Source organism: Pantherophis guttatus, chromosome 3, assembly GCF_059756535.1.
Source record: "Pantherophis guttatus breed Tessera chromosome 3, ASM5975653v1, whole genome shotgun sequence".
NCBI lineage: Eukaryota > Metazoa > Chordata > Lepidosauria > Squamata > Colubridae > Pantherophis > Pantherophis guttatus.
The window spans coordinates 210,506,127-210,532,805 of NC_142065.1; the positions used below are offsets into that span (position 1 = coordinate 210,506,127).

General features: G+C 44.1%; 1 protein-coding gene across 2 annotated transcripts in view; it reads right to left on the minus strand.

Moving 5' to 3' along the window:
* The window catches only part of PTP4A3 (protein tyrosine phosphatase 4A3), a 93,265-nt gene that overhangs the window by 29,573 nt on the left and 37,013 nt on the right, over window positions 1–26,679 (minus strand). Inside the window, exon 1 of one of the 2 annotated variants that reach the window (XM_087890950.1) lies at window positions 17,343–17,568. The exons of the other annotated variant lie outside the window; for it this stretch is intronic. The gene's annotated coding sequence lies outside the window, so the exon portion shown is untranslated. Of the gene's footprint in view, window positions 1–17,342; window positions 17,569–26,679 lie in introns of those variants that run through there. 2 annotated transcript variants of the gene reach the window in all.

Consider the following 26,679-nt stretch of genomic DNA (forward strand, 5'->3'; position numbering starts at 1 on the left):
TGCTCCAAAGCACTTGAGGGCAAGAGAAGAAGCAATGGATGGAAACTAATCAAGGAGAGAAGCCACCTAGAACTAAGGAAAAATTTCCTGACCGTGGGAACAATTCACCACTGCAACAACTTCCTTCCAGAAGTTGAGAATGCTCCAATACTGGAAGTTTCTTAAGAAGAGATTGGACAACCATTTCTCTGAAATGATATAGAGTCTCCTGCCTGAGCAGGGGGTTGGACTAGAGGACCTCCAAGGTCCCTTCTAACTCTCTTATTCTGCATTCTATATGGATGCAGAAGTGATGGTTTCCCTTTTTTCTTTTAAAGCCCACCAGCTGTTTAACACCAGCTTTATCCTTAGGATGGATTCCCGTTCACATGGCAGAGAGGAAATATTAAATAGATAAATACAAACAGCCATTTTCAAGCCTAAATACTTATGAAAAAAAAAAATTACTTGGCTGGTAATGTGAGCTATGCAAACTTTGGGGCCTCCAATCACAGAACTGATATTCCTGATGGGCCAATTATTCCTCCGTGTAAGACTTATATTTAGGTATCATATTTAGGAACTGCTCATTTACCCACCAGAGCAACTTTGGGGTGTGTAAAAATAGAGCAAAATAGAAATCTTATGTCTCTTGGGCCATTAGGATGTTGACAGAGGTGTGCATCAACACCTACACAAAACTAAAAAAGATTGCATATGCCCTGTCACATTTCCACTTGATTCAAGCCACACTGGGGAGAGTCACTGACTTTTTCTCAAATGTCTTCATAGCTTTCTGGCAACACTATACAGTGGCCTACAAAAACCCGGCCTAGATTTATACGATGCATTCGTTCACACAGCGTATTGTCTGGGTTCACCCAATATTCTTCTTGTGAGTGAACAAAATTGCTACGTTCGGAAATTAATTGATGCCTAAATTAATATATTTAGAATAGAATGAATGAGCTGGAAGGGACCTCGGAGGTCTTCTAGTCCAGCCCCCTACTCAAGCAGGAGAACCTATAACCATTTCAGACAAGGGGCTGTCCAGTCTCTTTTTAAAAACCTCCAGTGACCAAGCACCCACAACTCCTGGTGGCAAGTCGTTCCACTGGTTAATTGTCCTCAATGTTAGGAAGATTCTCCCTTAACCCTATGGTGTTTTAACAAGAGAGTCTAGGCCAGCATTTCAAAACCACAGCGATGTTATGAGGTGTGGACTTCAATTCCCAGAATTCCCCAGCCAGTATGGCTGGCTGGGGAATTCTGGGAGTTGAAGTCCACCTATCATAACGTTAACTAAGGCTAGTTGAGATTCCCACCAAATGCTGAGCCCTGGACACGACTTTACATTCCGTTTCAATACCCCATTGTGCAAATCCAGCACACCCAAGTTGTGAAGCAGAATTTACACACTGCACAACGCACAAAAAAACAAACAAACAAATCCCGAAATCGATCTGAAGAAGCTTCTTGGATAAGAAGCGAAACGTCTTCAGTTGATAGATCTTTATAGAAATGGCTTACTCGTATTATGATGAAAAAACTAAAAATTGTGATTTGATGTTAAGGACTTCTTTTGTTGCAACAGAGACTCACTTCCCTTCCCCCTCTTCCTCCCCACCGTTTTCTTACTTACTTTACTTTTGTATTTTGTATCTTATATCTCAATAAAAATGTTAAACGAGGGAAGCGGAATGTCTGCAAAGAGAAAAACAAAAAATAAGTCCAGTTGCCCTTTGAAAAAAGCACCTTTGGCACAACTGAATAGAATAGAATAGAAAATAGAATGTAGAATAGAATTGAATAGAATTGATAGAGGCATATGTAATAAAAGGTCAGGGAGATGACCTGTTCTCCGTCATTCCAGAGACACGGAGTTTCACACGTGTTGTTGGCGTTAAAAGGCCAGTTGTGTAAAAAAAGAAAAGGCATTGGGCCAAAACATCCACTTGACCAAACGTAAACTTAAGTGGAGAATAATGTGCTGCATTAAGTCACAAAATGATGGATTTCCTTTATATACACTGAGAGCGTGTGCACCAAGACAAATTCCTTCTGTGTCCAATCACACTTGGCCAATAAAAAAAAAATTCTATTCTATTCTATTCTATTCTATTCTATTCTATTCTATTCTATTCTATTTTCTCTTTTCTTTCTCTTCTCTTCTCTAATATATTCTCTATTTCAGGCGATGCCTTGAGCTGCTGGCCACGATCTGAAGAAGGATGCCGTAATATTTGCTGCTATAAGGTGCTCGGTTTTGTGTTTTTCCACAACTCTCGTCTTCAAAACTGCACAAATGCTCATTTTGTTTTGAGTGATCCTTCAACACCCCCCCCCCTCCAGGATCCAGGAAGAAAGCTAGCTTTCCGAGAGAGAAGGACTGGTATCTACTTAAGACGGCATGAAAAGTAAGCTCCTTGCCTCGGCTCTATTTATAACTGAAAAATCACATTACACAGGACCGGTCCCCTGCCCCCCCCAACCCGGTCTGCAACGAGGATGCGGCTTCTCAGCTGAGGTTGCTTTGAAAAACATTTCCTGTGCAACGTTTTGGGGGCTGTTTTGCTAGTTGCACGGTGGTCCGTTTTCTCACAGCCACCTATCCTGCACCTGCTTTCTGTTTTCAAGACACAAACCACAGCACGCAACAGTTGGGGGGGGGGGGAAATGATAGATTATTCCCCCTCTGCAAGAGATTCACACCAAGACTGAAGAATAGAAAGCCGTTTGGTAGGGTCAGTCTGAGCAGGTGATACCAAGTCAGGGGCAACTTTTTTTTAAAATTTTTATTTATTTCTTTGCAAACAAAATATATAACAGCATATAGATCGCGGTGAGAACCTTACACAATACATTATCTTCAATACAAATATACAAATAGAAAGTAAGAGCTACGCTAACCTTATTCTCTTTTTATTCTATTATTTAGCCAAGTATACCATTGGTCCCAACATTGAAAATACGCGGATTCTTTTTGACCTCTCAAAATTTTTGTTAGCCTATCGGCTTCTGCATATTCAATAATTTCCCCTAAAATCAAGTCTTCTGACAGTAGGTCTTTCCCCTTCCAATTTTGGGCGAGACATATTCTTGCTGCAGTTGTAATATATACAATTAAACACCATTTACTCGTGCCTATCTTATCTGGCCTGATATTTAATAGGTAATATTCCGGTTTCAGCTGTAATTTATATCCAGTGATTTCTAGCAGCCACCTCTGAATAAGTTTCCAGAATTCTATTACCCTGGGACAGGTCCACCATACGTGAAAATAGGTACCTACCTCCCCACACTTCCAACAGTTTGGGGAGAGTCCAGGAAACATTTTGGATAGTCGAGCAGTGGGGAGGTGCCATCTGTACAGCATCTTATACAGATTTTCCTTATAAGTGGTTGCCATCAAAAATTTCAGTTGTCTGGTCCAAATTTCTTCCCATTTCGTCAGCTCCATTGAGTGACCAATATTTCTCCCCCAGGCAGTCAGGGGCAACTTTTAATGATCACATTAGATATTAGATTGGCTTCACATCCTCCCAAGAACTGGGACCTTGGAGGTCTTCTAGTCCAACCCCTTGCTCAACGAAAGCAGAAGTCCTTATATCATTCTGGACATCCTTGTGTGAATTTAACTCAGCACAACCTCAACTGAAGGATCTCTTCCACGTGTCCTTTGGTGCCTGCCAGACCCAAATCCTTTGCATTGATGGAGCCTACACAACCACACTACACAACCACACCAGCTCGGCTACAAGATCAAAAGGCTTCGATCCCCAGGTAGACAACATTAGAGGACATATAGCCGAAGCAGCACGTGCAACAACCAAGAGGCCATCAGGAATTCGGCCAAACAACAAGGAGGGCCTACTTTGTGACTTAATTAGTCCTCGACCTATGTCCATAACCAGGTCCAGAATTTTTGGGGCTAAGAAAGGCGGTAGTGAAGCAAATTGTGTCCAATTCTACGTCACTGTTGTTAAAGCAAATCACCATCGTTAAGTGAATCATGCGGTCGTTAAGCAAACCCTGCTCCTCCCATTTGCTTTGCCATCGCTAATGGCAGTCCTGGTAAATAATGCTGGTTTTACCAAGTGCCCAAAATTTTGATTGTGGGGATGCTGTGTCTGTCCTAAGTGTGAGGAGCAGTCCTAAATCCCTGTTTCTGGTAGCGTCGTAACTTCAAAACAGTCCCTAAAACGAATGGTCGTTAAGTCGAGGACTACTCTATCGGGAAAGAAGATTCTGTGGTCATGCCACCTCAGTCTCTAAGTGTTTATTCTGAAGAGTTGGGAAAACATTCTTGGAAACGTCCTGCTAAGATGCAAACCAGGTGGGGCTGAGAACTGAATTCTTGGGAGAAATCTGAATGCAGGTGAGAGGAGAGGAAGGTGCCAGTATGAAAATCCTCGGGGATCAAAGCCCGGAAAGAGGAAAGGGGGAGGTGGGGGAAGGCTGGGGCTGCCCCACGTTTGCATGCAGAATGGCAGCAGCTTGCAAGACGTTTCTAGTCATGCCCAACGCAACACAAAGAGAGTGACTGTGTTGCATAACAAAGGGTGTGGGGCTAGACAAGTTTTGTCTCTTCCAGAACATCTATTTGGCCTCTCTCGCTCTCTTTCGGCTTCTTTGATATGTGACTATTATGTCTATCAATCTATCATCTATAGTCATCTCTCCCTCTCATACACATTTATTTTCTATCAGTCTCTATATTCATATCTGTCTATCTCTATCATCTATCTCTCCCTCCTCTATGTATCAGTATCCTATCTATCTATCTATCTATCTATCTATCTATCTATCTATCTATCTATCATCTATCTACCTACCTACCTACCTACCTGTCAAGGCTACAGTTTTCCCTGTTGCAATGGATGGCTGTGAAAGTTGGACCGTAAGGAAGGCTGAGCGCCAAAGAATGGAGGCCTTTAAACTCTGGTGCTGGAGAAGACTCCTGCGAGTCCCTTGGACTGCAAGGCGATCAAAGTGCAGGCCAAACGGAGGCACACGGTAAGTAGAACAGCGCGCGAGGGGGAGGGGGTGATCAGCTGTGGCGTGCAATCTTTTTTTTACTTTTAAAAGTATTGCTTTTAAAAGTAAAAAAAAAAAGCCTCTGATGATCGCGCAGCTCAGCTGGGCATGGGGGGGGGCATGGATTTTTGCTACCGGTTCTCCGAACCACCCGCTGCCATCGCTACCGGATCGGGCGATCCGGACCGAACCAGGAGCATTTCACCCCTGCCCTCGCACATATGTTAGTCCCTGCTATTTAGCCACGTTTTGGAGGCTGTGCTTATGCGCGGAAGGCCGAACATGCATGGAAGGTGTGCTCACATTTGCGAATCGCTAGGGAAGCTAAGCGAATCCCACTTCTGCATCCATCCAGCCATAACCTGAGAACTACCTGTATGAGGCATCTAAAGCCATGGGTGACCATGGGGAGACCACAACAGTTGTTAAATGTGAAAAATGGACTTTGGTCACTTTTTTCCACTTCTGTTATCACTTTGAAGGTCACTAAATGAATTATTGTTAACTTAAGGATGACCTGCATTTCAGCCTTGGCAGGACCTGTCCAGACACGAGCTGACAGCTGATGTAAATTTGGCTTTTCATCCTTCGTAGCCGAGACCTAAAATGAAGAAAGCCACACTTTGCTGTACGCTAATTTTTCTCTGCTTTCCGATCTGGATTAAGAGAGCTTTGCAATTGAGGACAATGGCGGCGTGAGATGTAACACCTGCTTGCAACTCCTGAGAGCTGTTAAGTCGTTAGGTCCCCGTCACGTGGCTGATCTCTGCAGCCATCCGTGCGTGCCCGGGGAATAAATGGGATTTGCTTTAAGGAGATGCGGAGAGCTGCTTTGGTCTCTGAGCTCCGTAGCACTTTTGTCCTTTTCAAATCTGCAATGCATTATACAGCTGTAGAGATTAGAACCTGTGGGGGCAAGGAAACAACCTGCTAACCCTCGGTCCTTCACCTGCGCAGCCATCGTCCTTTGCTCATCCTTTCCTCCTGTCCCGTTAATATAGCAACGTGACTTTTGGTGGCTCCCAACAGGAGGTTTGCAACCTGGGTTCAAAGTTAGCTTTCCACCTGGGAAACAAAAAGCTTTGGTCCTTGAATAGCAATACCAATAGCACTTAGGATTTATATACCGCTTCACGGTGCTTTACAGCCCTCTCTAAGCGGTCAAGGTAGGAAGTCAGCTCAAACAGTCCTAAGCTCTTTCCTGTTTTTGGTACAGTTCCAAGGGCTACCAGGAAATTAATCATCTGACAGGCAACTGCAGATGTCCATATATCCTCAAGATGTCAGTGGCACCGCCAACTCCCTACAAGTCTGTCTGGACTCCACACTAAGAAGACAACACGTATAGAGAGAAGACAAAAAAGTTTCCGGAGTGAGCTATAAAGCAACTGAGAAAGCTTCTTTGATCGGATCAAGTCTACCTGAGTGTCCGATCAACATGTCCTGAAGACCTTCCCTCCTGTAGTTTGGAAATCATTACTCAACTCTTGGGTAGGAGGTCTCAAGAGAACCACACCGGTGGAGGATAGAATGGGAAAAACATCCAGGAAAAAGATCATGGCAGGTGGACTCTGTGGATGTGACCATCAAGTCAACTTGAAGGAGACTCTTCTCTGCCTTGTAGAACCTTCCCAACCTAAGGACCACATTCTATTTAGAAGACTTCCTAGACCTTCTGTATAAAAGAGGATTCCCTACTGGGCAAACCCAACCGTCATGATAGCGTTGTGCCTCTTCAACCTGATGGTGGGAGATCTTTGCTTGTCGCTCCTCGTAAAGTTTTGTTCCAGAAGCCTAGCGTGGTAAGAGTTCCTAGCTCAGCCTGTTCAACACATGCCATTTCTGTTGGCCACACGCATATGAAATATTTTAAGGAGCATCCTTCTTTCAGCTTGAAGTGGTGAAGGCCATCTTCTTAGAAGAATCTGGTGCGTTCCACCACCACCCAAGTCTAGCAGCATCAAAGAAGAGAGGGTTCAACTTTGTTAGGAAATGATAATTACCTAACTTGTTGGGTTGGCAATATATAAACCCTCAATATAGCTTTAAGACTGTATTGCTGTATTGCATCATACTGTGTCCTGATTGGTTTGCTCTGTAGCCAATGTTCTTAAGAGGGAGCTTAAAACATGGTTTGTTTCTCTTTGCTGATGATTATTGCTCTTTGCTGATCGTTACTGCTCTTTGCTGTGTTTGCTACTGTTTGCAAATACAGAAGAACTGTTACTGTGTATGACTACAACGACTGGTAAGAAGACTTTGTTATTGGATTATCCCTGGACCATTGTTTTACTATCTACTGCTTTATCTGTGTATGACCTGGACTGTTTATTGGACGGTGCCTTATTATTATTTCCTGAAAAGTAAACACAACTCAGTGTATCTCTGTGTTGGCTGTATTTATTCGCAACTGCTCTCAATCGCTTTCATGTGCACACCCTTGCTCCTCAAGGGTTGCTCTGCGAATTCCTTAACAAACTTCTTTTCCAAAGCAGCAGAAGGCAAGACAAGAAGCAATGGATGGAAACTAACCAAGGAGAGAATTAAGGAGAAACTTCCTAGCAGTGAGAACAATTAACCAGTGGAACAGCTTGCCACCAGAAATCCTGGGTGCTCCATCACTGGAGGCTTTTAAGAAGAGTCTATCTAAACAGTCCCACTTGTCTGAAATGGTATAGGGCAGGGGTGTCAAACACAAAGACCATGGGCTGGATCTGGCCTGCGATGTGGCCAGATCCGGCCTGCGGGGCCGTCTTGGAAAATGTAAGGGGCTGGCCTGTATCGCTTTGGCCCGGTCTACCCAATGCTAAGAGGAAACATTGGGACAGTATGGTTTCGGCCTGGTCTACCCAGTGCAAAGAGGAAACATGCCAGCAGTTTGGGGAGTGGCATCAAGCTGGCCACACCCACCCAGTCAGCCATGCTCAGTGACTGGAATCAAGCTGGCCGTGCCCACCCAATCGACCACACCCCCCCCCAAGATCAACCATAGCCCTGATGTGGCCCTCAATGAAACTGAGTTTGACACCTTTTGGGGGAAACAGGGTTTCAATGGTTAGATAACAAAATGGAACTTAGAAACAGGGAAACAAAAGAAAAAGACAAGTGAAATAAAGAAGATATGTTAAGAGAGAGAAGCCAATTTTATGATGATTATGTTTAATATTATCATACTTGCGGGACCGCCTACTACCACCAATAGCCTCCCACCGGCCGGTACGCTCCCATAGAGAGGGGCTCCTCTGGGTGCCGTCGGCCAAACAATATCGACTGGCGGCCCCCAGGGGGAGAGCCTTCTCTGTGGGGGCACCTACTATCTGGAACAAGCTCCCCCCAGAGATACGGAGAATCCCGGATCTGCGCACCTTCCGCCGCGCTTTAAAGACCTTATTATTTCACTAGGCGGGCCTGGCCTAATTTTCTCCCTCTTTCATGAAAGATTTTTAATTTTTAAATATCTTTTAGTATTTTATACATTCAATTTTAAAATTGGTTTTAAATAGTTCGGGGTTTTAAATTTGTCGGAGCCAAAATTATTTAATTTGATTTTATTCTACTTTTAAATTTTGTATGTATGTGTTTTATTGTTTGGCTGTGCACCGCCCTGAGTCCTTCGGAAGTAGGGCGGTATAGAAATCAAATCAAATCAAATCAAATCAATAAATAAATAAATATTATAGAATCAATGTTTAGGTAATGAATATTGTTGTAAATTTTGATTATTGTTTTATAAAGGTATCTGTACCCCGACGACACATTGTTTAATTGGAGGTGGAATTATTATATTAAATTAAAAAAAAAAAAAAAGAAGAGAAATTTTTCCACCACGAATTCATTTCGACGATATGAAAAAAAGATCCTGAATTCAAACTTCTAAAAAAAAAAAACCACACCTTGATCGTAAACATTTTACTTTTGGTGTGTTTATTCGGGATAATTGTTGAAACGCTGAAGCTGCCAAGTCAGCCTGGCACCGATTTATTATAAATGAACTTGTGAAATGGAAAGTTTTCTGCAGATAAATGAAGCACTTAAGATTAAAAAAAAAAAAAAATCTTTACGGGGAGAGAAAGGGAGAGAAAAAAAGGCCAGTGGAATATTTTCCACTCTATTTTCCATGGATATTGTAGAGAGCCGAGATAAACAGAGCAATTCCATTCGGCATTGGACAAGCTGTATGCTACGAAATTTCATTTTAATGCATGCCGATTATTTTTTTAATTTTTTTAATTTTTTTTTATTTTTATATGCCGCCCTTCTCCGGAGACTCAGGGCGGCTTACAATGCGTTAAGCAATAGCCTTCATACTTCTGTATATTTTATACAAAGTCAGCTTATTGCCTCCACAACCGGGTCCTCATTTTACCCACGGTAAAATGGGTAAGAATGGAAGGCTGAGTCAACCTTGAGCCTGGTGAGAATTGAACTCGCAGTAATTGCAGGCAGATGGATGTTAAATGCTGCCTTAGTAGGAGGCATTAGCCTCCTACGCCACTCAGGCTCATAGATTAGTCTATGTTCAAAGTGACAATTAAGTTATTCTAAGTCTAAGGCAGTTGAAACCAGCGAGCGAGGACGTTTGATCGGATCCAAGAATGACACACCAGTAATCTCCAGTTTGAGAGTTGTTTTTGTAAGGGAGCCAGCTAATCACACGGCCTGGACCACCCAATGCCTTAAAATAAAATGTTATATACAATAAAGAAAAGTTGTTGAGACTCTGGAAAGAGTGCAGAGAAGAGCAACAAGAATGATTAGGGCGCTGGAGGCTAAAACATAATGAAACGTAAAGTCCTTCTAGTGAAAACTGTATGAAGAAAGGGTGCAGGATTTGGGTTTGGCTAGACTAAAGAAAAGAAGAATTAGGGCTGACATGATAGCAGTATTCCAATATTTTGGAGGGGCTGCCACAAAGAAGAGGGAGTCAAATTATTCTCCAAAGCACCAGAGGGCAGGACAAGAAATAATGGTTGGAAACTAATCAAAGAGAGAAGCAACCTGGAGTTAAGGAGAAACTTCCTAACAGTGAGGACAATTAACCAGTGGAACAGCTTGCCACCAGAAATCGTGGGCGCTCCATCACTGAAGGTTTTTAAGAAGAGACTAGAGCAGAGGTCTTCAAACTTGGCAGCGACTTGTGGACTTCAACTCCCAGAATTTTCCAGCCAGCTATGCTATACTGGAGAATTTGGGGAGTTGAAGTCAACAAGAACCGGTTCGGGGGCGTGGCCAGCCAATGTTATTACCGGTTCTCGGAACTACTACAAATTTGTGCGAACCGGAAGCAACCCACCACGGATTACTTGTAATCTAACATCAGCTCAGGTGTTTAAAAACAACAAAAAAGCAAGAACACACTGAAGCAGATTTTGTACGGAATCCAACGTGGTCGTGAGGGAAGAAAATCCACCCCTCTCCCCGTAAAACCAGAATTATTTCTGGATTATTTTATTATATGCTATGCAGAACCTGTGGGCAGAGGGTTGAGAGCCACAGAGTTAAGAGGGCATCGTCATATATAGATTTGTGGGTTGTAGTAAGTGTAAAATAAGACTCACTTCCCTTCCTATGGTCTCCAGCACAAAAATAAACCACGTTAGCCAGAAATACTTTATTTATTTATTTTTTTACTATTTACAGATTGCCAAATACAGATTTCCCAATACCTTTATTAAGACGAGATTCAAGCATACGCTTTAAATAAAAATGTCGGCTTTGTTGAGGGAAAGAAAACTTCTCTTTATTTCCTCATATTTACCCTAACAGGAATTCGTCTTAAGAACATTTATAGGCGGTCCTTGACTTACGACCAACAATTGAGCCCAATATTCCTGTGGTTAAGCAAGATGCTCAGTTGAGTTTTGCTCCATTTTATGACCTTTCTTGCCACAGTTGTTCAGGGACTCCCTGCAGTTGTTAAGTGAGTCACTCGGCTGTAAAGTGAACCTGGCTTTGCTTGTCAGAAGGGGATCATGTGATCCCCGAGACACTGCAACCGTCATAAGTATGAGTCGCAGTTGCACAAAGTTTGAATTTTGATCACGTGACCACAGGGATGCTGCAAATGATCATAAATCCCCTTTTTCAGTGATGTTACAACTTTGAATGGTCACTAAATGATTGGTTTTAAGATTTCCAGAATTCGTTGCTTTCCAGAACCCATTTAAACAACCAGGAAACTATTGCAAAGTATCCACAGAGAAAATTATATTCTTCGAAAGCAGGTTTTTTTTTAACCAAACTCTACCATTTTAAAACACATGGACTTCAACTCCCAGAATTCCCCAGTAGGTCGGCCTACTGGTTGAAGATCTAATTCACGTTTTGCTTTTGTTCGGACAGGGAAATTTTTTTATTGTTTTTCCTGTCTTATTATGAACTGGCAAACTTATTCATGGCTGGATGCTCCCTTCCTAAATCACATCCTGGAAAAAAATATCAGGGTGAATTTGATTTAAATCGAGTTGATTTAAATCACAATTTAAATCATGATTTAAATCACTAGTAAAAAGGCTTGATTTAAATCAACTCGATTTAAATCCTAATTTTTAAAGAGCAGCTGTCATCTCTGCTACTCCTTTGACCCGCTGTTGACTCACCGATAGTCCCAGTGTTGCAGAATATGCAGCCTTGTGCTACATAACTAAGCTCCATTTCAGGCTGAATAAACTAAATTATTTATGTATCTTACATAGAAAACTATCTTACGATAGATTTTTACCCCAAAAGTTTTTTATTAAAATAAATTCGATAAAAATCAAAAAAATCCGATTTAAATTAAAAAAATCGGATTTAAATTAAAAAAATCGGATTTTTTTGATTTTTCTAATAAAATCATTGATTTTTATCCACCCTGAAAAATATGGAAGCCCAACCATCATCAACGGGATCTCCAAACTGGTCCCCAACAGATCACCACAAAATGTCCCACTTCTAAAGCGAGAAAATTTGATCGCTTTCACTACGGATCAACCAAATAATAAATCTCTTCGAAGAGAATTATGGTGTCCTGGTCCAGTGGTGGGTTCCAACCGGTGTACTACCGGTTGTCTTCAAGCACTCGCTTCGCTTGCACATCAAACGTGCGCTTCGCGCAAACGCGTTGGATTTCTGGCCAGCTGAGGTGCGGCAATCCACTCTGCTGCGCCTATCAGCTGGGCTAAAACCCAAGAGATAAAGTGGGGGTGGGCGGGAGGGCTCCCAGTCACAGAGAACCGGTTCGGTGACGTCACATCGTCACCGCTACCTGCTCGGCCGAACCGGGCCGAACCGGGAGCAACCCATCATTGTCGTGGTCACCATCCTTTTCCCCAAAGGTTGAATTTGTCCCCAAACTCCTTTTCTACGTCCAAATCAAACAGCTGGTTGCGTGTCTTGGACAATGGTGGTATTCAGCCGGTTCGGGCAAAGTGGTAGCGGTGACCTGCGGGTGGGCCCGCCCAACCAGCCCAGCGCTATGCCGTCCTATTTAGCCACGTTTTCTAAGCCACGTGCATGCAAGCAATGTGTAGAAGGCCGCGCACATGCGCAGAAGGCGCACACGCACTCACATTTTCGGTGCACGGTGAACCGGTTGTAAAATTATGTGAAACCCCGCCTCTGGTCTTGGAGATGTAAAGGATTTTTTTTTTTTTTTGGCAACAGGGAAGATACGCACCTCGTACACTATGCTCCCAAAATAAGATGCCCTACAAAGTGTGCAAAGAAGAGCATCAAAGAGGATTAGCGGGGGCTGGAGGCCAAATTGTACGATGAGCTACGTCTAGTTTAGGATTGGGGTGGAGATGGGGGAGGCATGATAACAATTTCCCAATATTTGAGGAGTTGTCAATACAGAAGGAGAGGGGTTGACCTAATTCTCCAAAGCACCTGAGAGCAGGACAAGAAGAAATGGGTGGAAGCAGAGGTGGTATCCAGCCAGTTCGGGCAAATCAGTAGTAGCGACCTGCGGGTGGGCGCAATCCTGTCCTATATCGCTATGGTTTTGATGCTGCATGCATGTGTGGACGGCGCGTGTGAGCAAATTCCCGTGTCGTTTGACATCACACGCATGCGTGGATGCTGCGAGCAAGCGAATTCCCGTGTTGTTTGATGTTGCATGCATGCGCGGACGGTTATGCTTTCACATTTCCGGTGTTGGGCGAACCGGTGGTGACAAAATGTGAAGCCCACCTGTGGGTGGAAGGGTCACTAAAGAGAGATCCAACCTAGAAATAAGCAGAAATTTCCTGACAGGGAGAACAGTGAATCAATGAAATTGACTGTCGACTGGCAGCCCCCAGGGGGAAAGCCTTCCCTGTGGGGGCACCTACTATCTGGAACGAGCTCCCCCCGGCGATACGGAGGATCCCGGATCTGCGTACCTTCCGTCGTGCGCTCAAGACTTTCTTATTTCATCAAGCTGGCCTGACCTAAGTCTTTCCCCTTTTTAAATGGAAATTTTAAATTTGGTTTTAAATTATTGGGGTTTTAAATTTGTTCAGCCAAATTATTTAATTCGTTTTATTCTGTTTTAAATTTTGTATTTGGATGTTTTAGTCTATGGCTGTTCACCACCCTGAGTCCTTCGGGAGTAGGGCGGTATACAAATTCAATAAAATAAAAATAAAATAAAAAAAATCTTGTCTCTTGGCAGTTGTGGGTTCTCCATCACTGGGAAGTTTTCAAAAATAAGATTGGACAAACCATTTGACTGGGATGGTACAGATAATCAAGTTAATTCCACAACTGAGATCAAAATTTGCGTTGCTAAGCAAAACACTAAGGGACTTCGTCCCATTTTACGGCTTTTCTGATCACCGTCGTTAAATGAATTATTGCAGGTTTTTTTTTTTAAAAAAAAGTTAGGGACACGGTTCTTAAGGGGATCTGGATTCCCCCGTTGATTTGGCTTTTCAAAAGGTCGCAAAAGGAGATCTGCTGCAACCGTTATAAATAGAAACCACTTGCCAAGCGTCTGGATTTTGATTGCGTGACCGTGTGGGGAATGCTGCAACGGTCGTTAAGTGTGAGAAACAGTTGTAAGTCGCTTTTTTTCAATGCCATTGCAATAAGGTCTCCTTGCCTTGAGCAAGGGGTCGGACTAGAAGACCTCTGAGATCCCTTCCAACTCTTATCACAGGTAGTCCTCGACTTACAACCGTTTGTTGTGTGACCGGTTAAAGTTACAACGGCACTGAAAAAGGTGACTAATGACCGTTTTTCACACTTAACGACCAATGCAGCATTCCCCATGATCGAAATTCACCGACTCGCATTTATGACGGTTGCAATGTCCTGGGGGATCGTGTGATCCCCTTTTGCGACCTTCTGAGAAGCCAAGTCATGGGATTCACTTAACAACCGGGTTACTAACGTATCTGCTGCAGCGATTCCCCGAGCCACCGGGGCAAGCAAAATGGGGGCGAAACTCACCGAACCAACCTCTCTCACTTAAAACGACACAAAACGTCGGGCTCAATCGTGGTCGTACCCTGAGGACTGCCCGTATTCCATGTCGTAGGCAAGCCACAGGAAAGCAGCATTTCCTCCCTCCCCCTCCCCCTCGCTTCCCAATGGTCGGAAGGGTGCAGAAAAGAAACAGGATATGAAGAACGAACGGTTGCAGGGAGGAGATGGGGGAAACCCATCTGCAAAAATGCACTTGGCTTTGGAAACGATGAGGAGGAGAAGCGGGTGGGCGGAAGCCACCCGGTGTCATCGGTGCAAGCCTTTTTCCTGAATGAACAAAAGCCACAGAGAGAGCCGGGTGAGTTGCAACCATCTGTTGCTCCTCCGGAGCCGGAAATTTTTGCAAAATTTGCAGACAGATAACAGATTCCCCCCCTGTGGAAAGAAAGCTTCTGCATTTGGAAGGCAGGAGGAAGTGGCTATAAAAAGAAAGAGGGACGTGTCGCTCAAAAATGTCCTCTTCCGGTCCGTGCCTCCCCCCGTCCGCTCTTCCCCTTTCTCTCCTTCGCATTCGCGCTTCCGCTCGGATGGACGGGCGCTCTGCACGTGCTTAAAGAGTCGTCGGCGTTCTCTCCGGCGAAGACGAACAAGAGAAAAGAAAAAAAAAAGAAAAAGGAGCGGAAAAATCTCTTTAACCTCACACCAGCCTTCTCCCCTCCTTTATTGCAAATGCAGAAGCAGCCTTGGAATTCAGGAGAAACTTCCCAACAGTGAGGATGATTAACCAGTGGAACGTCTTGCCACCAGAAGTTGTGGGTGCTTCGTCATGGGAGGTTTTTAAGGAGAGACTGGACAGCCACTTGTCTGAAATGGTATAGGGCCGTGATGGCAAACCTGTGGCACGCGGAGCCATATCGGTGGGCATGCAAACATTGCCATAGTTCAGCTCTGGTATGTACCAGCTGATTTTCAGGCCTTCCGGGCCCACTTGAAGTCGGGAAACAGGCTGTTTCTGGCCTCCAGAGGGCCTCAGGGGGAGTGGGGAAGGCCCGTTTTTCGCTCTCCCCAGGCTCCAGAGGCTTTCTAGGAGCCTGAGGAGGACAAAAACGGCATTCCCCACCCCACCAGAGGTCGGAAACGGCTCGTTTGCCAACTTCCGGTGGAACCGGAAGCCCCGTTTTTCACTCTCCCAGAATCTTTCTAGGAGCCTGGGGAGGGCAAAAACAGCCTTCCCCACCCAACCCCCCAACAGCCCACCATGCCATCGTGTGCCAAAAGCGAGGGGAGTGGGTCACATGCGCATGTGTGTGGGGGCGGGACGCATTGAATTATGGGTGTGGGCACGCATGTGCGCGACCCCCCATGCTCCCCCCGCTTTTGGCACGTGACAGCAAAAAAGTTAGCCTTTGTCAGGTTTCGAGGTCGTCTCAAATAAATTGCATTTCAAACAAAGTCTTTGAAGGAAAACTCCTATTTATTAAGCACGACATTCTAAAATCCGACTCCATCGAAGCCAACACTGACTTCCAGACCAAAACCCTCCCTTTCTGTTCCCCACTCCCGTGCACTCATTGGCCATCTTCCAAGTCATTCTACCCCTAATCTACTGCTCCAGCTCAAAGGAATTTCCCCCTCCCATCCCATCTCCTAGGGGATATTATCTCCAGGGAAAATAAGTAGGTGAAAAGTCAAGCGTCCCTTTCCAGACGCCTCCTTTCTCCTTCTTATGTCAGCACTAGAGTAAATGCAGCTTGAAGTGCTGACAGCCATCACTGGTATAGGCTCTTCTGCTTGAGCTAGGAGGGTTAGACTAGAAGACCTCCAAGGTCCCTTCCAGCTCTATTCTGAATTTGAATTGGGTATGGCTAGTCTAATGAAAAGAAAGACTAGGGGTGATATGATAAGCAGTATTCCAATATTTGAGGGTTTGTTATGAAGACAAAACTATTTTCCAAAACACCAGATGAGAAACAGTGGATGGAAACCAGGGTGGATAAAAATCAATTATTTTTTTAAAAAAATAAAAAAAAAATCGGATTTTTTTTATTTAAATCGGATTTTTATTATTTAAATTTTTTGATTTTTATCGAATTTACTTTAATAAAAAACTTTTGGGGTAAAAATCTATCGTAAGATAGTTTTCTATTTAAGATACATAAATAATTTAGTTTATTCAGCATGAAATGGAGCTTAGTTATGTAGCAGGAGGCTGTATATTCTGCAACACTGGGACTATCGGTGAGTCAACAGTGGGTCAAAGGAGTAGCAGAGATGACAGTTGCTCTTTAAAAATTATGATTTAAATCGAGTTGATTTAAATCAAGTCTTTTTACTAGTGATTTAAATCATGATTTAAATCAACTCGATTTAAATCAAATCCACCCTGACTAGAAAACCTCCAAAGACCTCTTCCAATTCTGTTATTCCGTTAGGCCAATTTTGGACCGAAAGGCTGAATCGAATAGGCACAGAGAGCATCCTTCCAATTAGTTCATCTTGCAAGAATTTCAGATCAACTGGGGCCAGACACACTTCCCAATTTCTGTCTGGAATTAAGGAATGCAAGGTCTTCATTTCCCCAACAGCTTGGCTTCCCTGGATACAGACCCCTGCCCAATCTCCTCCGCAGCCCACCCCGGCTGCAAAGGGCCGGGAGACAGCCAAAATTTAACAACGTCACAGGCGAGGGTATCCCCTCTAACTCTCCATTCCTGCCTCTTTGAGCAAACCGCTGGAAGTCTTCAAACTTCCCTTATCCTGTCTCGAAAAATCCTACGCAACACCGCGCAATCTTCGGGAACTCCGAGGAGGAGGGGGGGGGAAAACGACGGGGAATATAAGCTTCAGCTAAGAAGAATGCAAAATAGATATCCAAGAGGGGCTTCCAAATAAACTTTCATCCCTGCAAGAGGAAAAACAGAAGCTGGCGGACTCACCTGGTTTGGCTTCGGAAGGCAAAGATTGGGAAGAAACGTTCCAACTGTTGGAAGAGATGCTGCAGGAGGACAACCCCTGCCTGCCTTCAATTAGAAATCTCAAATGCCAGCGAGAGAGAGAAAAAAAGAAGAGATGAGAGAGAGAGAGAGAGAGAGAGAGAGAGAGAGAGAGAGAGAGAGAGAGAGAGAGAGAGAGAGAAACTCTAGGGGGAATCGTAATATCATTATTTAAACTGGCAGCTCTGCAAGGCATTGGACTCTCCAGCCTGGATGGCAGGAAGCCAAACCCTAAAGCCAGCCAAAAGCAGTGTGTGTAGTGGAAGGAGGGAAGAGGGAGGGGTGGGGGCAGCAGCTGCTGGAAAGCAGAGAAACTGGCCGGTGCGTTTTCCACTGAACCGAGATTGCTGGATGGAGAGAAACTTTCTTTCTTTCTTTCCTTCCTTCCTTCCTTTCTTTTTTCTTTCTTCCTTCCTTCCTTCCTTTCTTCTTCTTCCTTTCTTTTTCTTTCTTCTTCCTTCCTTCCTCCCTCTTTCTTCCTTCCTTCCTTCCTTCTTCTTTTTCTTTCTTCTTCCTTCCTTCCTTTCTTCTTTCTTTCTTTTTCTTCCTCCCTCCCTCCCTCCCTCCCTCCTTCCTTCCTTCCTTTTCTTTCTTGGTTCAATTTATATGCCGCCCTTCTCTGGAGACTCAGGGCGGCTTACAATGTGTTAAGCAATAGCCTTCATACTTTTGTGTATACCTGCTTAGTAGGGCTTTCGCCCCCCCCCCAAGCGGTGTTCTTTTTTATACAAAGTCAGCTTATTGCCCCCACAATCCGGGTCCTCATTTTACCTACCTCGGAAGGATGAAAGGCTGAGTCAACCTTGAGCCTGGTGAGATTTGAACTCGCAGTAATTGCAGGCAGCTGGCAGCTAAGTGCTACTTAACAGCACTTTAGTCCGCTGCACCACCAAGGCTCAATAGTTTTGAGATCAGAATCAAGCAGAAGGAGGACGCCGACAGGAACCATAGAAAAGTCACTAGCTAGTTGCTAGAGAGATGTCCATGTTGGTTTGTCTAAACAGAGAGATGTGGGGGGTCCTGGGTGCCCCCTAAGCTTGGGGGTGTTCTTGTAGACATTTCATGACCCAACTAGGGAACATCATCAGTGATGATGGGCGATGGAACATCTGCAAGAAAACTCCACCAAGCTCAGAGAGCACCAAGGACCCAACAATTCAACCCTGAGCTACAAATATTCTGTTCTGTCGGGACCAAAAGTCATCCAGAAGGTTTGTGGCAATCCAGAATTCTCAGCCAACATCTCCTTTGGACCAGCTGAGCCAAAATCTTTGCTACTGTATTACATATACTCCAAAATCTAAGAATCCACAGCTACCAACGTAATCCCCCAAAAAATAGAATAAAAGTGTCAGGTTTTGAGGTCGTCTCAAAAAAATTGCATTTCAAACAAAGTCTTTGAAGAAAAACTCCCATTTATTAAGCACGACATTCTGAATCTGACTCCATCGAAGCCAACACTGACTTCCAGACCCAAAACCCTCCCTTTCCATTCCCCACTCCCCTGCTCTCATTGGCCATTTTCCAAGTCATTCTACCCCTAATCTACTGCTCCAGATCAAAGGAATTTCCCCCCTCCCATCCCATCTCCTAGGGGATATTATCTTCAGGGAAAATAAGTAGGTGAAAAGTCAAACGTCCTTTTCCAGACGCCTCTGCTTCTCCTTCTTATGTCAGCAGTAGAGTAAATGCAGCTTGAAGTGCTGACAAAAAGCATTATCAGTGGAGATTAAAGGTCCAAATAATAAAAATGCCACCTCCAAAATGTTCAGCCCCCTAGGTGTCACTTCTCTGGGCTCTTAAAGGAAGTTTTAGGAGGAAGTCAACATTTAAGCAAACTTGATAGATAAAGTGTTGCTAAGGGAATCACCTCAGTTGATAAATTAGTAACTCAATTGTTAAGCAAATCTGGCCTCCCCATCGACTCTGCTTGTCAGGAGGTCACAAAAGGGGAATCACATGACCTTGGACACGGCCACCGTCATAAAGCTGAGTGACCATGGGGAATGTGACAGAGATTGTAACTCTGAAAAATAGCCATAAGTCACTTTTTCCAGTTCCGTTGTAACTTTGAACGTCGGTAGATGAACTGTTCTTAGTCGAGGACTACCTGTACTTGAAGGGCTGTCACAGGGAAGGGAGGATAGACTTATTCTCCAAAGCACCTGAGGGCAGGGCAATCAGATCAGAAAGGTCGGCTGTTCGAATCCCTAGTATAGTTCTCCTGTGTGAGCAGGGGGTTGGACTAGATGACCTCCAAGGTCCCTTCCAACTCTGTTACTATTATTAGTAATACTGTTATCATTATTATTATTTACTTTATTCATTAAACATGAAACTCAGTCAACTGAACATTCAAAAATGTGTAATCTTACTATGGTTGGCAGAAAGCCCAGAAGCAATTTGCAGGGAACTGATAAGACAACTAAGATCAAGACGCGAAGGAGAGTGAACGAAGTTGTTCCCTGCAAATTGCTTCAGTCGGCGTTCCTCCTTAAATAGGCTAAGGGAGTGGCCAATTAGCCCCAAGCCTTACTCTCGAGGAGACCTCCTCCTGAGGAGCCACTCCTACCTTTTGGCTGCTCTGAGCGCCTGTGCATTGAGAAGAGGCTCCTCCTCTTCTTCCTCTTCACTTATGGGAGCTTCTGGAGGTTCTGAAGGCCCTGGATGAATCCCCGCCTCTGGCACCACATCTTCTCCAGCCTCCTCATTGTCCGACTCGAGTGCCAGCTGCACAGGCTGCTGGCACATCACCACACCAGCCTCCTCACTGTCGGAATCAGCTACTAGCTGCACAGGCCGCTGACGGGCCACAACACCGTCATAAATACATGCCAGTTGTCTGAATTTTGACACCAGGGTTGCTACGGCAGTCATAAGCGTGACTTTTTCAGTGCCTTTGTAACTTCAGTCACTAAAATGAATGGTCATAAGTCAAGGACTATCTGTGTTAACCAAGTTCACTCACAACAGTTGGCTTAATGACTGTTCCAAGTTACAACGGCACTGAAAAAAGTGACTTATGACCAGTTTTCACACTTATGACCTGCAGCATCCCCAGGGTCACCTGATTTACGTTCGGAGGCTCGACAACTGATTCACCTTTATGACGGTTACAGTGTCCCGGGGTCAGGCGATCCCCTTTTGCGACCCCCCGGACAAGCAAAGTCAAGGGGGAAACTGGATTCACTTAACAACTGTGTGACTTGATTTAACCTCTGCAGAGATTCCCTTAAGACATGGGGCAAGGAAAGTCGTAAAACGAGGCAAAACCCGCTTAACATAAAATGGGGCAAAGCTCACTTAATGTCTCGCTTAGCGACATAAAGGTTGGGCTCAATTGTGGTCGTACATCGAGAACTACCTGGTTCTTGGCTTCCAGATTAGAAAGCTGCAACAGGGGGGAAGTTTAATGGAGAAAAGAAGAATTTTTGTATGTTCGTGGACTGTAACTCTCAGGTTGCAAAAGACATTTCTGATTACTCAGAGGCTCCCCGGTTTCTTAATTGCTGGGTATCTCCAACCTTAATCATACTACAGAGTCTCCAGCTACAGACCTCAAAACCAACACCACAATTCAGCATTGCGACAATTCCCAAAGGAATTAAACAGGTCCAGAGAAGTTAATTACTTCTTCGTGATGCAACTCGGTATCAAAGTGGGATCTTTGTTCTCGGTCTGAAGAAGCAAAAGCTAGCAGGAAACGTAGAATTTTTATTTATTCAATCCTGCCTTTATTACTTTATAAGTAACTGAAGGCAGTACCAATCCTTCAAGCTCCCGTTTTCCCTGAAAACAACAGCCCTGTGAGGTGGACTGGGTTGAGAGTGAGGGACTGGCCCAAAGTTAACCTTTCATGCCTAAGGCAGGACTCGAACTCACACCCACTGGTGATTTGGCTAGAGTCCCCAACTGCTTTCATACTTTAAGGCTGGACTAGAACTTGGGGACTTCAAGTCGCAGAATTCTTCAACCAGCATGGCTCTCTCCAAACATGGCCACTTTTAAGACTTGGGGACTTCAACTCCCAGAATTCCTCAGTGTTTACTGGCCTGAGTGTTTACTGGCCGGATGCCCTTCCTGTCTCCAATGCGGAGTTTTTTTTCAGCAGATTCTCAGTGTGCCCAGAGTGAGAAATATCTGCCTCTACCTAGGATCCAACTCACAGTCTCCTTGCAAATATGTATGCCACTGCCCAATCTAATCTCTTGTCGTCTTCTTCTTCTTCTTCTTCTTCTTCTTCTTCTTCTTCTTCTTCTTCTTCTTCTTCTTCTCCTTCTCCTTCTCCTTCTCCTTCTCCTTCTTCCTCCTCCTCTTCTCCTTCTCCTTGAAACTCCATGCATTTAATAACAAGTCTGAAAACAAACCCTTGTTGCTCATAAGAGAACAACTGGGTGTCTTCAGGGACTGTCACGTTACTTATTTTGCAACACAAACACTATAATGAGCATTGTGGCATTTTACTGATGTTCCATTTATCCTTGCGTAACTTTGGATGGATTAACAGCTCACTTCTAGAAAATAAAAATATGAAGAGCCCAGAGCTCTTCAACATCTTCATCAATGACTTGGATGAGGGGATAGATGGGGAACTCATCAAATTTTCAGATGACACCAAGCTGGCAGAAATAGCCAACACTCCAGAAGATAGGCTCAAGATACATAAGGATCTTGGCAGACTTGAACATTGGGCGCTATCTAACAAAATGCTCCTTATGGACAATGGATTTGCTTAATGACTGCAGGATAACTGCTACAAAAAACACTGTAAAAGCAGGTGTGTTAACTTGGTGACCTGCTTAACAACTGTCACAACATATGACTGCAGTCCAGGATTCAATTACGGTCATATGTCAAGGACTACTGTCCCTGTACTTCAAAGATGCTCCAGTCAAGCAAATCTCCTATTTGTTTTTCCACACTGATAGGCCCAGGTTTAAAATCAGGGTTATCCAACACTGGCAGCTTGAAGATACGTTGGACTTCAACTCCCAGAATTCCCCAGCCAGCCATTCTGGCTGGGGAATTCTGGGAGATGAAGTCCACAACAGGGTGGATAAAAATCGATGATTTTTAATTTTTTTTTTAAATTGGATTTTCTTTTTATTTAAATCAGATTTTTTTAAAATTTTTATCAAATTTATTTTAATAAAATGCTTTTGGAGTAAAAATCTATCTAAAGATAGTTTAAGAGACATTAATAATTTAGTTTATTCAGCATGAAATGGAGCTTAATTATGTAGTATGAGGCTGTATATTCTGCAATATTGGGACTGTGGGTGAGTCAACAGCAGGTCCGAGGAGCTGCTGTGGGACAGAGAAGACAGTTGCTCTTTAAAAATTATGATTTAAATCGAGTTGATTTAAATCAAGCTTTTTTACTAGTGATTTAAATTGTGATTTAAGTTGAGTGGATTTAAATCAAATCCACCCTGATCCACAAGTCTTTAAAGTTGCCAAAGTTGGACATATCCCTGGATTAAATGGCGTCTCCAAAAAGCTTTGTGACAGTTCTACCTGAAACCTGCCAGACAGCAAGCCGTTTACGTATGTTCATAGAGGTTAAATACCTTTAAAAAAAAAAAAAAAAAAATTTGTTTGCAAGTTGCCTTTGCGGCAATTCAGAGACACAGAGGGAGAATCAACCTCGTTGCCCTCTTGAGACACACCACGGAGGTTACACAACCTTCCTCAACCTGATGCCCTCCAGATTAAAGTTAGGATCACGCTATTTCCGTGGCGGCCTGCCAACACACCAAGTGCGTGCCAGGTTAGAGAAGAATGGCGAACGCTGGGAAACAGAGACAAAGCAAATGTGACCCTTGGGAGACTCAGTTGCCTTAGGAGGAGCACTGGTTGCCAGCCGGTTTCTAGGTATCATTCTATAGGTAGTCCTTGACTTACGACCACAAGTGACCCCCAAAATTTCTTTTGCTAAGGGAGACATCTGTTAAGTGAGTTTTGCTCCATTTTTACTTACTTGCCACTGTTAAGTGAATCAATGAATAGAATAGAATAGAATAGAATAGAATAGAATAGAATAGAATAGAATAACAGAGTTGGAAGGGACCTTGGAGGTCTTCTAGTCCAACCTCCTGCTTAGGTAGGGAACCCTACACCACTTCAGACAAATGGTTATCCAACATCTTCTTGAAAACTTCCAGTGTTGGAGCATTCACAACATCTGGAGGCAAGTTGTTTCACTGATTAATTGTTCTGTCAGGAAATTTCTCCTAAGTTCTAAGTTGCTTCTCTCCTTGATTAGTTTCCACCCATTGCTTCTTGTTCTGCCCTCAGGTGCTTTGAAGGATAGCTTGACTCCCTCTTCTTTGTAGCAGCCCCTGAGACATTGGAACACTGCTATCATGTCTCCCCTAATCCTTCTTTTCATTAAACTAGACACATCCAGTTCCTGCAGCCGCTCTTCATATGTTTTAGCCTCCAGTCCCCTAATCATCTTTCTTGCTCTTCTCTGCACTCTTTCTAGAGTCTCAACATCTTTTTTTACATCGTGGCAACCAAAGAATGAACAAACAAACTTAACAAATAAAATTGTTAAGTTAGTAAAACGATTGTTAAGCAAGTCTGGCTTCCCCATTGATTTTGCTTTTCAAAAGGTCGCAAAAGGGGAATTGCATGACCCCGGGATATTGCAACCGTCGTAACTATGAACCAGTTGCCAAGCGTCCGAATTTTGTTCGACGTGAACACGCTGCCATGGCCTTGCGTTTGAAAAAAATGGTCATAAAGTCACTCTCTTTTAGTGTCGTTGTTAACTTTGTATGGTCACTAAATGAACTGTTGTAAGTCGAGGACTATTTGTCTCGCTGATGGTCACCATAAAGTTCTACCTGCTCCAGGCTTGGTCATCTGAAGGACCGTCTTCTTTATTTATCTACCGTGTTTCTCCGAAAATAAGACATCCCCTGATAATAAGCCCAATCGGGTGTTGAGCGTATGTGCTAAAATAACCCCCCCTTGAAAATATTTAAACGTGTGCGCAGCTGGTCCCCGCCATTTCCTCTGGTTAGGGAGACAGAACTGGAAATCAGGTAAGACAGCAAGAGCCCCGACTTGCTCCATGCACCCAAAACAATAAGACCTCCTCGAAAATAAGGCCAAGCGCTTATTTCGGGGTTCAAAAACATATAAGACAGGGTCTTATTTTCAGGGAAACACGGTACCTCTCCAAGCAGATCCAATTCTCATCCATCCAAGAACATCATGGGATGTGTTGTGGCCCGCCAGTGGCCAGCAGAGCTGGCAGCAGATTCGGACAGTGAGGAGGTTAGGGAGGAACATGGGCCAGTCCTGGAGTCTGGGGAAGGCTTGGACGAGGGCTCTGCGTCGGAGGCCGTGAGGGGGCCAAGGCCATCTGGTAGTTCTTTGGTGCCTCCGGAGTCTCCAGAGTCTGACATCAGTGAGGCAGAAGAACAGTGTGAGCCTGTTCCCACTGTGCGTATGTGCAGAGCTGCCAGGAGACAGGAACAATTAAGGAAACAGGGTCGACTTAGGAGTAAGGCTTGGAGATGATTGGCACCTCCCATAAGACTATAAAAGAGAAGCGAACGGGATGTGAGCTTTTGCAGGAAGCAATTAGTTCATCTGGCCGATTCAAGATTGGAAATTTCTGTTTGTGACTCTGTGCCAAGTTTGGCCTTGCCCTGCGTCTGGAAATTAGCTCTCTGGCAGCGTTCCACTTGAGATAGGTGGGTGTTGATAACCTTCCTCTGAAAGACTGTTTATCAAGCCTTGCGGACTGTAAATGAAAGTAATTTACAGCCGTATGAATTAAAGAGGTTTGCCGGGACTAAGTTTGCGCTGTTTAATGTCTAAGGACGCCTAGGTCCGAACAGGATGGGACGTAGGAAATGGACATTTTTTGGGACTTCCAGCCAATCCCCAGTAACTCCTTCCCTACACAGATCCAGTCTACCCTTTCCTTCCTGGACTCCAGGAGATCAGTTAAAATATCACTCTTCTCCTAGCCCACGAAAAAAATATAATGATGATGTTGTGACTCCGGACACTACAACTGTTCTAAATACATGTCGGCTTCTAAGCCTCCGAATTTTCATCAACGTGATCTCCAGGACTCAGTGACACGTACGCTTCCAAACTGGAAAGGAAGGTAAGTAGATTTCACCCCTGGTATAGGATCTCCTGCTTGAGCAGGGGGTTGGACTAGAAGACCTCCGAAGTCCCTTCCAAGTCTGTTATTCTGTATTTTCTTGGGTAAACCGTGACTGAATGGATGTTTGAAATGCAAATCGTTCCGGTAAATTCTGTCCATTACAACATCCTTGCCTACGTCATAAGTAAAATCCCAGAGATACGCTTTGAAGAGAAAGTCTGGGGTGAGAGCCAACGGGCCCGGTGAGCTATTGTCAACAGGCTGCTTAATCCCACAAGTTTACACAAAGCCAGAAAATGTCTTGACGTAATGGAGGGGAACTTCCGGATGATTTCTGTGCACCCAGATGGAACACAAATGAGTAAAGACAAAAAGTAAACCTCTCATTTCTCTAGTCCTGAGTGAGTTCAAGCCAACAGCTTTCATCCAGGAGCAGACACGCCCTTTATCCAACAGACGGAAAGAGAAATGTCAATGCCAAAGAAGAGCAGACGATTCAAATCATCTTCAAAGACGATTCCCAACTTTGGAGAAGTTACTGTACTGATGGTATTTAAATGATTCCACCTTAGGGACTGGTATTTGTTAAAGGGGATTATTTTTTTCCCCTGCAGACGTTTTATTACCCAACTAGGTAACACCATCAATCCTAGAAGGACATGGGGATTATGGGGTGGAGAAGATGGGCCTTTGATGTTCTTTCAGATTGGTTGTTTTCCTGGAGACATTTCATTACCCAACTAGGTAACATCATCAGTATGATAGAAGGGAGTGGGGTTTGTGGAATGGAAGAGGAGGAGGACTATGGGGTTCTTGGTGCTCTCTGAGCTTGGATGTATTCCTGCAGACGCTTCATTACCCAACGGGGTAACATCATCAATGCTAGAAGGCCATGGGGCTTGCAGGATGGAGGAGAAAAACTGTGGGGTCTTTGATGCTCTGGTTGTTTTATTGCAGACATTTCATGACCCAACTAGGGAACCTCATCAGGGCTAGAAAGGAGTGGGGTTTGCTCTCCTTAAACACTAGTGGCTCACCCTATCAGTGTGGGTGGGAGTGTCCTCCTTGATTAGGCTGTTGTTTAGTGTGGGCTTGTTTGTGTGAGTTAGTAATTCCTCAACTGGAGTATTATTTACTTCTTCATTG